A 15,415-nucleotide genomic window follows, 5' to 3' on the forward strand; every position below is an offset into this window, starting at 1 on the left:
CAAAAAGCAGAATTTTTTTTTATTTAAAATAGATATAAAGACAGGTTACAGAAAGGAAAATACTCATATAGATACACATAAAAAGTGTACTTACCTTTAGAAGTCCTGGGTCCTTTGAAAGAGTTCTTTAAATATCTGAAATATAGAATACACAAACAGGCCGATGCATTACTGATGTGCTAAAAATGTGTGTCGAAACTGGACACACTTTTTTTTTAATGTGTGCACAATCGCCTCTTCTGGGCACTTGATAGAATAGGAAAATGAGCCGCCACGCTAAAAAGAATGTGCTAGTGATAAATTATGCGTCCCTAGTATGATCATGGCATTGGGCGCCCTGGGGAAGTTGATGTGCACGGGTTAGGAAAACGGAAGCCCATAAATTGAGCATCTATTTTCCTAACCTGCACCGGCAGGCTGCCGGCATGCGATCCTCTGACAGAGCAGCAATGGCCGCTCTGTCGGAGGCCTCTGACCCCGCCCCCCAGACCGCCCCACCCCACCCCCGGACTGCCACTTTTGTAAAGCCCTGGGACGTAAACGCATCCCAGGGCTTTACATGCATTGCCGGGCCTTTTTAAAATCCAGCCCTAAGGGGATTAGCACATCCAAAACACGTGTCCAAACCAGCGCGTAGCTAATAGCACTCATCACATGTAAATACCATGTTGATCAGGCTATTTATGTAAAAAATAAGTGAATAAGTGATTTTAAAAAGGCCCGGCAATACATGTAAAGCCCTGGGATGCGTGTAAATCCCGGGGCTTTACAAGGGGCAGCCCGGGGGTGGGGGTGGGGCGGTCTGGGGGGGCGGGGTCAGAGGCCTCCAACAGAGCGGCCATTGCCGCTCTGTCAGAGGATCGCGTGCCGGCAGCCTGCTGGTGCATGCAACTTGCGCCTGCCCAGAGGCAGGCGCAAAAGGTAAAATAAAATTTTTGGGGGGGTGAGAGTAGGGCTAGTGGGGGAAAGGTTAGGGGGAAGGGGTGGGAAGGTCATGTTAGTGGGGAGGGAATGGGGGAAGGCAGCGTGGCTTGGTGCGCAGAAGGTGCACAATTGTGCACCCCCTTGCGCGCGCCAACCCCCGAATTTATAAGCCAAGCCTTAGCAAGCTTTCTAAACGAGATAATTGGTTTTAACACAGACTTCATATAGCAGGCTATTCCAAAGAGTAGGCACAGCATAATTAAATGCTCTACAACTTCAATGTTTTGGAAATCCCCCATAGTAATAATTTATTTTTATAGGTGAAGAAACTAGGGTTATGTGCTATAGGCTGCAACTAGTGTTTTAAGTTTCACGTTAAATATAAATTACTATTCTGCTTTAGAGTCAATTAGAGCTTTTGGAAAAAAAATTAGACTATTAATATACCATATCTGTTATATCCATTGCATGCTAGTTACCAGACGTTTAATTACAATAACAAAATTAAGTTAATAAAAATAATTCTACAAGATGATCACAAATTAGTTTCTTTATAAATTTAGTTATAGACTGGAAGAGAATGAAGTTCCATTTTCTCACACTTATTCTTATTTAACCATACTACAGTAAAAAAAAAAAAAAAAGATAAAAGTGATTTGAGAGGAGAAAGAAAGGAAAGAAAGAGAGTTAACATGAAAAATTTTAAAAGATAATCAATAAAACCAAATCTATTGCTCATGGCATTGTGTTTATGTGGACTAAATAATGTTACAATCTCTTTGTCAGTGACATAGGAACGCTTATTAATTTAAATCGTTTTTTTTTTTCCTTTACCTAGCTAAGGTTTAATTTTCAGTAGAGTTAGAAAATGAAAAGGTCCCTGCATCTTTAATTTCCCTTGGAGTAGAGGAAGAAATATTTCACAGTTAGGGGGGGGGGGGGTGGAGGATAAATCTCCTTTTGAAAGACATAAAAGGCTTGTTTATGACTGGGTGGATATGGTAATGATTAGCAAGTCAGGTGTCTCCTCCAAGGGGGTGGGGGGGAGGGGCAGAGAAAGATTTTTTTGGGTCTTGAAATTTACAATAACTCTTTGGAGAAATATAAGGATCCTATTGGATGGAAGCCTTGAGGACATTATAATTGATTCATTTCTGGGAGCTTATCAGAGACTGTTGAAATTCAGTCTGGTGAATGGCAGACCTTTGCCTCAGAACTTAGCTGAGTGATACCCTGGTAGTGCAACCTTGCAGCAAATAACAGGCAAAGGCTTGGGTAATAATGTGATTTGCTAACTAATCACAGCTGCCTCTTTGAAATCTAGAAAAGAAAGGAGAGGCACTTTCTTTGTTTTGTGAGGACAGACAGGGAAAGCAAGATAGAAACAAGGTAGTCATGCTGGAAGTAATTTTCAAAAGGATTTATGCATATAAATGGGCACTTGAAAATTGCTAATTTTATGCATGTAACTCTTGAAAATTCATTCTGTAAGGCTGAATTTTCAACAGATTTTATGTGCATAAATGGACTTTATAATGGTAACTTTTAAATAGGTGTGTGGGCACACATGTGTGCACGTTCATCGGCCCACACCCAGGGATGTGCCCATTTTATAACATATGCGTGTATAAGTGTGAATGTTATAAAATAGCCTGAATGCATGCACATGTGCACGCAATTTTATGTGGATATGCACCTATGCACACAGATGCTGCTTCTGTCATGTACGTGGGATTTTAATAGACACGCGCGACAATGCCATTACCAGTTTTATTTATTTATTTATTTAAAGGCTTTTATATACCGGAGTTCATGCACTAGTGCATACCACTTCGGTTTACACGGAACAAGGAACAGAAAATTACATCAAACAGATTGAACAATTAAACAAATATACAATTACATCCAACAATTGGGTATAAATAACATGGCTAACTTAGTAGGAACTTAGAGTTAGAGGTGAAGGAGAGAAATAGTACCAAGTGGTAATAGAACAATGTTAATAGCTAAATAATAAATATAAATAGTAAATACAAGTTCTTATAATAAATACAGGTGTTTACAGATTACAGTCTTCATGAAAAGTTTACGTCTACAGAATAGGGTCAAGTAAATAAGAACTGGCGGTTATTTCTATAGGAGTGAAGACTTCAAAAACTAAGGTTACATCTGGATTAAGAGGTATTGGTGTAGCATGTTCAAATATTTAATGATTTGGAATTGTGAGACCAAGGATAAAATTAGGAGTTGTTTGATATGATTATAAAAGCGAGAATGATTCAAGTTCTGGGATGTGGTTCTGAGCTAGACCTTTAAGTGTAGGCTTTTGTAAAGAGCCAGGTCTTGAGTTTCTTTTTGAATGTTCGAGTACACGTTTCGAGGCGAATGTCCGTGGGGAGGGCATTCCAATGAAGGGGGCTGGCAGTCGAGAATGCACGTTTCTTGAGTGAGGACTTGGCTGAAGGTACGTGTAAGGTGCCTAAGTATCTGTTTCTGATTGGTCGTGAAGACTCGTGTAGGCGAAGTGGAAGGCTTAGATCTAGCGACGTTTGTGAATGGATGTTCTTGTGTGTTATAGTTAGCACTTTGAAAATGATTCTGGATCTGATGGGGAGCCAGTGTAAGTGTTTTAGTATGGGTGTTATGTGTTCACTTCTGCTGGTGTTAGTAAGAATCCTTGCGGCGGAGTTCTGCAACATTTGTAGAGGTTTTGTGGTTATGGTTGGAAGGTCTATAAGCAGAGAGTTGCAGTAATCGATTTTGGAAAATAGTATTGTTTGGAGGACTGTTCTGAAGTCCTGAAAATGCAGGAGAGGTTTCAGCTTTTTCAGAATATGTAGTTTATAATAGCATTCTTTCGTTGTGTTCTTGACAAATTCTTTGAGGTTCAGCCTTTTGTCTAAGGTGACCCCAAGGTCTCTTACTTGAGTGGAATTGATCATTGGTGGTGAGGTTAGGTTGTTGGTAGGCTGAAGGTTCTCATCTGGAGTGATAAGCAAAAGTTCTGTTTTTGACGTATTAAGTACTAGGTTAAGGCTAGATAGGAGTGAGTTTATGGACTGTAGACAATTGTTCCAGAAGTTGATGGTGCTGGAGATGGAGTCAGTGATTGGCAGCAGAATCTGAACATCGTCTGCGTATATGAAGTGTGTGACCTTAAGACTTGAGAGTAGATGACATAGGGGGAGAAGATAGATGTTAAGAGGGTGGGGGAGAGAGAGGATCCTTGGGGAACTCCGAAAGAGGATTTGACCGGGAGGGAATCCTTGTTGCTGATTCTGACCTTGAAAGTCCTATTGTGTAGGAAGGATCTGAACCATTCCAGGGCTGATCCTGAGATGCCTATGTCTGAGAGCCGGTCGATCAGGATAGAGTGTTTTACGGTATCAAACGCAGCTGATAGGTCGAGGAGAATCAGGAGGTATGGGGTCTTTTCTCCAGACCTACGAGGACTCTGTCAGTTAGAGAGGTTAGGAGGGATTCCGTACTAAGGGATTTGCGGAATCCGAATTGGGCTGTTGTGAGTATTTTATGCTCTTCTAGGTATTCAGATAACTGTTTGTTGACTATCCTCTCCATAAGTTTGGCTACAAATGGAAGGTTAGCTATGGGGCGAAAATTAGCTGGGTCTGTAGGGTCCAAGTTGGGTTTTTTGAGGAGAGGTTTGGGGGTGGCTAGTTTCAGGATGTCTGGTACTAGTCCTTGGGTTAGCGAGCTATTAATTATCTCTGCTAAGGGCTTCGCTATGATGTTCGGAATGGTGAGTAGGAGTTTAGAAGGGATGGAATCTGTCGGGTGAGTGGAGGGTTTCATCTTTTTGAGAGTCATTTCTATTTCAAGTGAGGAGATAGGTTCGAATGAATCTAGGTTTATGTTCTGGTTGCGTGAAGGAGTGATGATAGAAGGAGGTACTGTGTTACTGGTTGCCAGAGGGGCCATTAGCTTGAGAATTTTGTTTTCAAAAAATTGAGCAAGTTCTGTGCATCTTGATTGTGCTTGATCATCTGGGATAGTTGGTGAGGTGGGTTTTGTGAGCTCTGAGACATATGTGAACAGCGCTTTGGGATCAAAGGAAAAATTGTGAATTTTGTGGGCATAAATCTCTCTTTGTGCGAAGGATGTTGTTTCTGTAGTTGTGCATGAGGGTTTTGTACTCATTCAGTGTAGTGTTGGAAGGATTCCTCCGCCATGCGTGTTCTTTTTTTCTCAATTCTAATTTGATGGTTTTTAGTTCCTGCGTGAACCATGGTTTTTTGGTTTTGCAGGCTGGGTTGATCTCTTTGGTTTTTTGGGGGCAAAGTTTTTCTGCCACCTTGTTCGTAATGTTGTGCCATGACGAGGTGGCTGTTTCTGCGTCTGAAAGGTCAAGATTGGCGAGTTCCGAAGATAGGAGAGAGGTGAGGTCCTCTCTAGAGCATGAGTTCCTGTAGTGAATTGTGGTTTTGGTGTTTGGAGATATGGGGTTGTCCTTGATACAGAGATTAGTTGTTATCATCAGGTGATCTGACCATGGGATAGGGGAGCATTGTGGTGGGGAAGATTGTGAAAGGCCTGAGTTGATGAATATAAGGTCCAGAGTGTGCCCTGCTTTGTGTGTGGGACCTTTAACAATTTGAGAGAAGCCCATAGCCTTAAAAGAAGATAGTAGCATATCGCAATTAGCGGATAAAGGGATCACGTCTGTGTGAATGTTAAAGTCTCCTAGGATGACAGCTGGGGTGTCATTTTTTAGGTGTTTGGCGATGAGTTCAATGAGTGGTGATGGATCTGAATCCAGGAGACCGGGAGGGGCATATATTAAACAAATTTGGAGCTGTTTAGAGCTGAAGTTTATTCCCAGTTTATTCCCAGTTTATTCCCAGTTTGCACAGGTAAGAGATAGGACTTCTAAACCTCCCTAGTTTAATAGCCTCTCTTCTCCCTTGTTACCCTAAAACCCCGCCAATCTATTTATCTTTATTACTTACACGTCATTCATAGCACAAGTAAAAGTTATGTGGCAAGGGATCCCAGTGCAGACCACGCCCAAGCCTTACCTCTTTTCTGGAACTTTTCATCTGTGCAAGCAGCAGGAGATACGCGCATACTCGTGAGGCTTTTAAAATCTGCTTGGTGCATGCCGGACCAGCATATTCGCCAGCTTTTTAAAATTCACCTGTTAGTACGTAAACAGGCTTTTGAAAATTGCTATGATACATGCTACTTTATGTGTATAACTCCTTTGAAAATTCACCCCGATGAAAGACATTACTAGCAGCCTGTTATTGGATTGAGAATACCAAAATGGAAAAAGGTGTTTCTATTTTCAAGAAGATTTCTTAATGAGTTAACTTAGCAATACATAGTATTATTTATCCAGAGTAAAGATAATTCTTGAGTGTAAGTAATCTGAAACAAGGATAGTCGTTTGCTATTTTGCAGCATGGGCAAATAAGGTAATTTTAAGATCATTTTTAGTTTTACTTTATTTTCAGTTAGCTGAACAGTACGAGGATATTTGCTTATATTCTATTACTATTAGGATAACTGAGAATAGGGAATAATCAGATGAATGTTGCAATTGTATTCAGACTAGGGAGGGAATTTTTATTTCAATTTACTGAGATTTTGGTGATATTCTCCATGAGTCAAAATGGTCTCCTGGTCCATGTGGTGCTCTGGGAAGTCATTGTGGATTCTTTAAATGTCCTACTACTGCATTATCATCTAGGGACTAGAGAGAAATTCATCTAAAGTATTCAGCAAACACGTTAGACTGAACTGAGAAATCATCTACTAATTTTTGGCCAGAATTTTAAATGTGAACTTTAGGGACACAATTTTTAATTTACTTGAACTGACAACTGAAAAATGAGCAAGGTCTGTGGCTTTCTGTTTATAAGTTGTAAAAAATTTATTTTTCTATCTTTTCCAATGCTAATACCTTCTTTATACTATAAGGACATGCGTTTTTCTTCTGCAGTCTAAAGGCAAAACTTTTAAAGCTCTGCGCACTCAGATTTGGGGAGATATGTGCGTGGCTGGGCCACAAGTGCACTGCGCAGATTTTGGGAATCCCACAGCCACGCGTGTATGTAAGAACATAAGAACATAAGAAAATGCCATACTGGGTCAGACCAAGGGTCCATCAAGCCAAGCATCCTGTTTCCAACAGTGGCTAATCCAGGCCTTAAGAACCTAGCAAGGATAACTATTTCATGTTATCCTTGCTAGTAAGAGCAGTGGCTATTTTCTGGGTCAACTTAATTAATAGCAGGTAATGGACTTCTCCTCCAAGAACTTATCCAATCCTTTTTTAAACACAGCTACACTAACTGCACTAACCACATCCTCTCCCAGTATGTGCATTAGAAGGACCGAAAGAAAAAGGGGCGAGTCAGAGGCGGAGTCTGGGCAGGGTCTGGACAGGGTGTGGGTAGGCCAGGACTGCTTAAGCGCACACCAGGAGCCGACCAGACCGCGCAAGTTGCTGCTGCTCCGGACTGTGGTTAAGTAAAAAAAAACAGAAAAAGCAAGGGTAATCAGCAGGGTTTTAGGGGTCGGGTGGATAGGGTAAAAAGGGAGGCAGGTTAGGTAGGGGGTTTAAGGTGTTCCCTCTCAATCTGCTCCTTTACTGGAGAGATCTGGGAGGGAACTGGGAAAAGGCCTATTGCATCATTACACGCATCTACTAAATTACCCCCCCACTTACGCACGTGATACAGCACTTGAGAGGGGCCGATATAAAATCGTGCGCGCATGTGCATGCAGGTAGTAGATTTTATAACATGTGCGTGTCGACGCGCACATGTTATAACATCAGCGTGTCCATGTGTGCGTGCCGGCAGCTGCGTGCACATGGAGGCCCGTGCGGAGGTTTGAAAGTTACCGTCCCTGTGTGTTGTGCAAATGTGCAGGTACTAGTTTTGCTTGTCCTACTCTTTATTTTATCTGTTACGGTCTTTACTCCCTGTCTCTGGGAGAACCTTTAGTCGTGTTGGGATGTTGCACATCCTATTCTAAATCGCATAGCTGAGAGTTAGAGTTATTTAATGTGTGAGGATATGTGGTAAGGGCTAAGGGTTGGGGTCTTGCATCCATTTCTTTTTCCTATTCCTATGATTCCTTCTGTCTTTCTTGCTTGCCCCTTATTTCAGGAATATCCTACTCTTCCTGTGCATTCTGCTTCTACTCTGTCCAGGCTTGGATCCTTGCTTCTTAAACACTTATGTCCTTCTGACCTGCATTTCCCGACCGGCACTTTTCACTCATCTCTTAGCAAGGCTTTTTTTTTTTTTTTTTCTAATTTTGACTTATTTCTGATATCTAATCCAAACTTTGTATATTGTTTTAGGGCTTGAGTCACCCAATCTGAACGTAGATGGAGGCTGTGGTGAATAACAATTCAGAGAGGTATAACACAAATACACATGTTTCGTATTTAAAACTAGAGCAAAGCCTGAGCTGGAAGATGAAAAATGTCAAATTGAGCTATAAAGGAAGGGAAGAAAAGATGATGAAGCCTGGACCACCAGGGGCTTTTGGCAAGTCTTGGGGGACCCTCCTGACCCCCACAAGACTTGCCAAAAGTCCAGCGGGGGTCCGGGAGCGACCTCCTGCACTCGGACCGTCGGCTGCCAGTATTCAAAATGGTGCCGATAGCCTTTGCCCTTACTATGTCACAGGGGCTACCGGTGCCATTGGTCAGCCCCTGTCACATGGTAGGAGCAGAAGATGGCGCCGGCCATCCAGTGCTCCTACCATGTGACAGGATCCGGCCAATGGCACGGATACCCTGTCACATGGTAAGGGCAAAGGGCCATCGGCGCCATTTTGATTAGTGGCAGCCGACGGCCCGGGAGCCGGAGGATGGCCCGGAGCGGGAGATCATGAGAGATCGCTCCCGGGACCCCCACTGGACCACCAGTTACCTGTAAAAAGGTTTTTTTGGGGGGGGTCGGGAGGGTGGGGGAAGCTAAGGGGTTACTTTTAAAGGGTCGGGGTGGGTTTAGGGGTTATTTTTGTGTGCCATTTTTCCCGCCCTCCCCAAAAACCTTAAGGGAACCCCCACGATCAATATCGTGGTGTTTTCCTATCGTTTTGGGGGAGCCCCCGATTTCTGACAATTTTGAAAATATCGACGATATTTTCAATCGTCTGAAGCCCGATTCACATCTCTAATGGAGAAGGTAAAGAGAAGGGTGACAAAAATGGTAAGGGGAATGGAGCGGCTCCCCTATGAGGAAAGACTAAAGAGGTTAGGACTTTTCAGCTTGGAGAAGAGACGGCTGAGGGGGGATATGATAGAGGTGTTTAAAATCATGAGAGGTCTAGAACGGGTAGATGTGAATCGGTTATTTACTCTTTCGTATAATAGAAAGACTAGAGGGCCCTCCATGAAGTTAGCATGTGGCACATTTAAAACTAATTGGAGAAAGTTCTTTTTTACTCAATGGACAATTAAACTCTGGAATTTGTTGCCAGAGGATGTGGTTAGTGCAGTTAGTATAGCTGTGTTTAAAAAAGGATTGGATACGTTCTTTGAGGAGAAGTCCATTACCTGCTATTAATTAAGTTGACTTAGAAAATAGCCACTGCTATTACTAGCAAGGGTAACATGAAATAGTTTTTGGGTACTTGCCAGGTTCTTATAGCCTGGATTGGCCACTGTTGGAAACAGAATGCTGGGCTTGATGGACCCTTGGTCTGACCCAGTATGGCAATGCAAGGTATGCATGCAAATGCAAACCCCTTCCCAGCCTCACTCCTGGGAACACTTTTGTTCACCGGGATGGTAACTTTCAAACCACTACGCAGGCATACATTCGTCGGCTCATGCCCAGGGAAGTGGCCATTTTATAACATATGCGTGCATATGCGTGTACGTTATAAGATAGTCTGGCTGCATGCACCTGGGCCAAATTTTAAGTGAGCATGCACAAGTGTGCGCAAATCCCGCTTCCACCGCATAAATCGAGGGATTTTAAAAGGGGTGCACGCTGACGTCATTCCCAGTTTTACCAGTTCACTCATTTAAGATATAAGATATAAGTTCTCCAAACCCCCCCCCAGTTAGCCCCCACCCTTAAAACCCCGCAAATCTGCGTAGTTTTCCTTATTTTCAACTTACATGGCATCCATAGCAGACGTGAAATTATGTACAGGGGACCTGAGCACTCGCTGGGGCAGGTAAATATGTACATGAGCATCTCCTGGCCAGGCACCAGCATGCCCACATTTCACCCCTTTCTGAAAGGTTTTGAGGTGCGCGTGCTGCGGGAGGTACACGTGTATCTGGATGGCTTTTGAAATCCACTCAGCACCCATGAGCCCAACTTATTCGAGCATTCCCTAATTAATCCATGTGCCAGGCTTTTAAAATTCTCCTTTATGGGTAAACACAAGTTTACAGGCTATTGAGTTCATTTTCAAAAGTGTCAAGCTCTTAAAATTAGCATATGCGCGCATAAACATCTTGTAATCACATACATGCTGATGTATAAACATCAAAATTATGCAAGTGTTTTCGATTTCATTTACTTGCGCAAAAAAAAGGGGTAGTCTAGGAGCAGCCTGGGACGGGGACAAGATAATTACATGTAAATGTTATTTTATAAGAGATTTACAGGAATATATTAGGCAACATATTTGCACAATTTTACACCTGATAATTAAGTGCAAATGATATCAGATTTGTCTCTTGTCTGCTATTAGGTGGTTGGTCTGGGTGAACTGGGAGGAATTAAGGATGAAATATTAGGAAGGTCTCAGTGAACTGAAGACTGACTGGGTGAGCTCCTGGAGGTATCGACAAACTGGTGATTTCAATTATGTGCATATTTTAAAATATACCTGACTCCATGTATAAACCAGGGTTTTAAACAAACAAGTTATTTTTTTTGTGTGTAAAATATACATGGATATGTTATAAAATAGGTAGAAAAATATACATGCTTTCAATGCATGGCTGATATTCATGCATACTGAAACATACGTGCATACGTATATTTTATAATCAGATATGTGCAGGTTATTAAATACTACAGCAGATCTCCATGTGCCCATATATTTGCTTATATGGGGCAGTGTGGAGTTGTTTGAAAGTTATCCTCCTTATGGGGCGGATTTTAAAAGCCCGGCATGTACAAAACCCAGGAGATACTTGCATGGCCGGGCCCCGCGCGTGTTGAGTGCAATTTCCAAGCGGCCCAGTGACGTGCGTATCTTACGGTATGGGCGGAAGTGTCAGGCTTTTAAAAAGGGGATGCCCGGGGGTGGGGTGGGGGCGGGGCAGAGGCTGGCCAGGACAGTGCCATTAGTGCCTTTATTGGAGCAGACTGGGAGGGAACTGGGGAAAGGGGCAATTGTGATGGCACACAAATGTAAAATAATTCCCCCATCCACGCATGAATCAGCCCTCGCATTCACATGTGCGTGCCAATATGAAATTGGGCATGCATGTGCGCATAGGTAGCCGATTTTATGACATGCATGTGACAACACGCGCGTGTTATAAAATCGGCGCATCCATGTGCGCGCGCCGGGAACTGCGTACACATGGACGCCCTCGCAGCCCTATTAAAATTTACCCATATTAGCATAAAATACTCACATACAGTATAGGAAAGATAATTTTGTAACAGGCCACTTTTTATCTGTGGAAATGCTTTTGAAAGTTACCCTCCCTAAGTTTTAGGTTTTGTTGAGTATAGGAGATAGTTTCAAAGCACTTTCTCATTCTTGTGTTTGAGGATTTATAAAATGAACTCGCTCTACTGTTACAAAATAAGCAAGGCTAATTATTCTTTTGGAGCTGTCTGAAAAGAGTCATAAAAAACTCTTTTCTGCTTCCATTAGCCCCTACAGCTTTGTTCTTCAAAAACTGAAAGACCAGTGAAGAACAAATAATAATTAACACCTGCAGTTGTCAGACTTTTTATGAAAGACATTTCCTTTTTGAAATTAAGCAGCCAAACTACTTAGTGACTGTGTAACTTAATGGGACCTTTCACTTCAAGGGAAAAGTTTAAAATTAATGTTTGTTTTGTACTAACCGTCACATCCTTAAAATTAACAGAATACTGGATATGACCTCAGGATACTTAGGCCCACCTGGGACACAGCCCACACTTACAGGATAATCCAATTACTGCTATTCATTACTATTTTGCCAAAAATATTATCTGCCTGGCAAGGAATAAGGAAATCTGTTACTTAGATACAAATTATCTTCCTTCATGTTACTTTCTGATTAGTAGCAAATTGGTTCCTTTATTCTTGTAATGTTTATATTACCTGCAGATGAGTTACCTGAAAAGAAGACTTATTCACTATAATTCAAAGGACAAATCAACTGTGTTTTGAGATGAATGGTGTCATAGATTACATTGACTTGCTTCTGATTTCTGTTTGGTTAACTGAGTCAAGTCTAAGGGCTCTTGCACTGAAGTCTGACATTTTTGCGACTAGATTGATTTTCTCAGATTACTTTGCTTCAATTTACCAGTTTGAAGTGATGGTGAGGAAGAAGAGGGGACATATTATTATAAGATGCATGAAGCATTGATTCAGTGTATGTGACTTCTTAGGTATGAAAAACTGGCATTAATAAGGATGCATGAAAATACTTTGTTTATGGTTTGCAAATAGTTTTGGGAAAATATTACAAAGTTTACACAAAACTATTTGTTGTAGATTGTGAAAAAGTTGAAAATGGCATTTAGCAGCTTTTTGCAATTCAAAAAAAGTGGGGCTATAAGTAGGGTCACAATATGAAGCTGCAAGGAAAGTGGTTTTCAGAAAGCATAAGTAAATATGCCTTTATTAATTGAATAGAAGATGCCTGGAGTAAACTACCGGAGTTATAATACCCCTGTAATGAGCAGAAACTTTGAAACAATCACACAATAGAATATTCTGCTACAAATGACTCATATACTGAATTGAGTAGGTAGTATGGATGACCATCATATTTGTCTTATCAATGGCTATGTGGGTTAAGCCTATATTGATACAAAGACCTGGTATATATAGTGCGATGGGCTAATTGTAATAAAGCCTTCAAGCACTAAATCCAGATTAATCATTGGTCATTCCACACCTCTCATTTGTGAGTGGGCATTAAAGTTGCTTTCTGCTGTAGTAGACATAAGATAGTGCACAAAAAAACGGTGACTATGCACTTATCTGGATCCAGGAAGTTGGTCCAACTTCAGGATCGCACTATATATACCAGGTCTTTGTATCAATATAGGTTTAACCCACATAGCCATTGATAAGACAGATTGGAATAAACTACCAGCAGAGGTGGTAGAAACCAGTACTGTAACAGATTTTTGACCAATATATTGCATGTGCAGGCCGCGGCAGGCCCACAGCCCGTGGCCAGACACTCTTACCCTCTTTTGAGTGCCCCACCATCTGGCTCCACTTCTCTCGCGGCCCATGAGCCACCGCCTTCGACCTCAGGCCACCCCCGGTGCTCTTGTCTCCACCACAGATGTCTGTGCTCTGGGGCAGGCCTCCCCTCGTGGTCCGCGGGGAGATGCCACCATTCCACACCGCACCCTCCTTAGGCGTGCTCATCTTCTCTCCCTTTAAAGGAGCTGTGGCAGGAATCCAACCCATGGCCCCAGATGACGATGTCACTGGGTCCCAGTATATAAGGCTGGGCCCAGCCACAGTTAGTTGCCTTTGCAACAGGTCTCCACGCTGGTCGTATACTTCGTTGCTTCCTCTGATGACTCCTTCGTGTTCCTGTTTCCTGTCTTGTTCATGTTCCTGATCCTAATTCTGGTATTGTCCCTTGTTCCTGTGTTACTCTACTTGTGCTACGGACTGACTCCTGGACCTGACCTCTGCTTTGCCTGACCATGCTACTGATCATCTCCTGGACCCAACCTCTGCTTTGCCTGACCACATCACTGACCATGTCCTGGACCTGACCATTGCCTTGCCTTACCATCCTACCTTGCCTGCCGCCTGCCCTGACTTCAGCCTGTTCAACAACACCTCTACTGTACTCTTTCTGGACTTGGCTTCTCAGGCTTCAGCCTGTTCTTACTCGGGCACCCCCTGTATGCCTCTCATTCCAATTGGAGTCTGGGTCTTTGGGACTCTGCCTCGTCCAGATCAGATTTGCTACCCTCACTTCTGCTGGTCCCTGGCTGATTTCCTCCTCGTCCATCAGAAGACCTCGGACTGAGGCCCACTTAAATCCAACTGGCCCCGGTACTCAAGGGCTCAACCTGCGGGGAACAAGGGCTTGTATTGGCGAAGCTCCAGTCAGCCTCCTTCAGTCAGCCAGCTATGCCTACCGATGGTGGGGACCCATAGGGCTTGACTCTGGCATTAGGCCTGGATCTGGGACAAGGTCCAGCATCGGGACTCAACCTCCAGACCGGGCCCTGGTATCAGGCCTGGATCTGGACCAGATCCCAGGGTCAGGCCTGAGTCCAGGCTGACAGCCTAGCATGGGGCTCCAGCCTCCTGTTTGGGAAGTGATGTAAGGCCTGGGCATGGGACTCAGCAGAGACCCAAGTTTCAGGACCCAGCCTCCAGGCCGGGCCTTGGCATTGGGCCTGAGTCTGGGCTGAGGCCCTGGCATTGGGACCCGATCTCTGGGTCAGGCCAAAGTGTCAGGCCTAGACATGGGCCCAAGCCAAGGCTGATGCCCAGGCATTGGGACCCAGCCTCCAAACCGAGGCCCCGTCATTTGGATCTGTTATCCAGGCTAGGCTGTGGCATTGTGCCTGGGTCCAGGCTCTAGCCTAGATCGAGGCCCAGGTTTTGGGACCCAGCTTGGCCCTCAAATATCCAATGGATCAGGTAAGTGACTGTTCTGGGGGTATTGGCATATGCTAAGGCCCAAACAGGGCCCGCTGCCTACACCCGAGCGTAATGCTAGCAACTCAGCCTAGGTCTATACTGTGGCCCCTGTTGAGGGCCTTGCCTATGCTCTAAGCAAGGCCCCGGCTTCTGGCTTGGGCCTAGATCTAGGCCAAGGTACTGGCATCACACTTGGACATAGACCTTGGTCCCTGTTTTGGGCCTTGGCCTATGACCTAGGTGAGGATCCGGCCTTGGACCTAGACCTATACCCAATGCATCCATTTTAAACAAATGCAACAAATAAGGTTCATTTTATCAGGGGGATCTCAATTCATTTTGGGGTCCCTTGAATTAAACAAATTGCCCTTATTCATCACATTTTTGAAATGTATTTAAAACAAATGCACATCCCTAGTAGCTGTCTGACTCTATGTGAGCCTGGGCTCATCCTCCTCCAACAATGGCTGAATGCCACATCCTTCTCAGGCTCCTGTCTATCAGCACTGAACCTCACTGACCCCTTCCTCTATGCTCTTCTGCAATTCTTATGGGTGTTGCTAAGCCGACACTGAGTTCAGGACCATCAGAATCATGTCCTATCTCATCCCATGCACAAAGATATAGATGTAATTTTCAAACTGGTGTGCAGTGCTCTTTGACGCATGTGAGTTGGCGCGCACCC

The sequence above is a fragment of the Rhinatrema bivittatum genome, chromosome 1 (assembly GCF_901001135.1).
Source record: "Rhinatrema bivittatum chromosome 1, aRhiBiv1.1, whole genome shotgun sequence".
NCBI lineage: Eukaryota > Metazoa > Chordata > Amphibia > Gymnophiona > Rhinatrematidae > Rhinatrema > Rhinatrema bivittatum.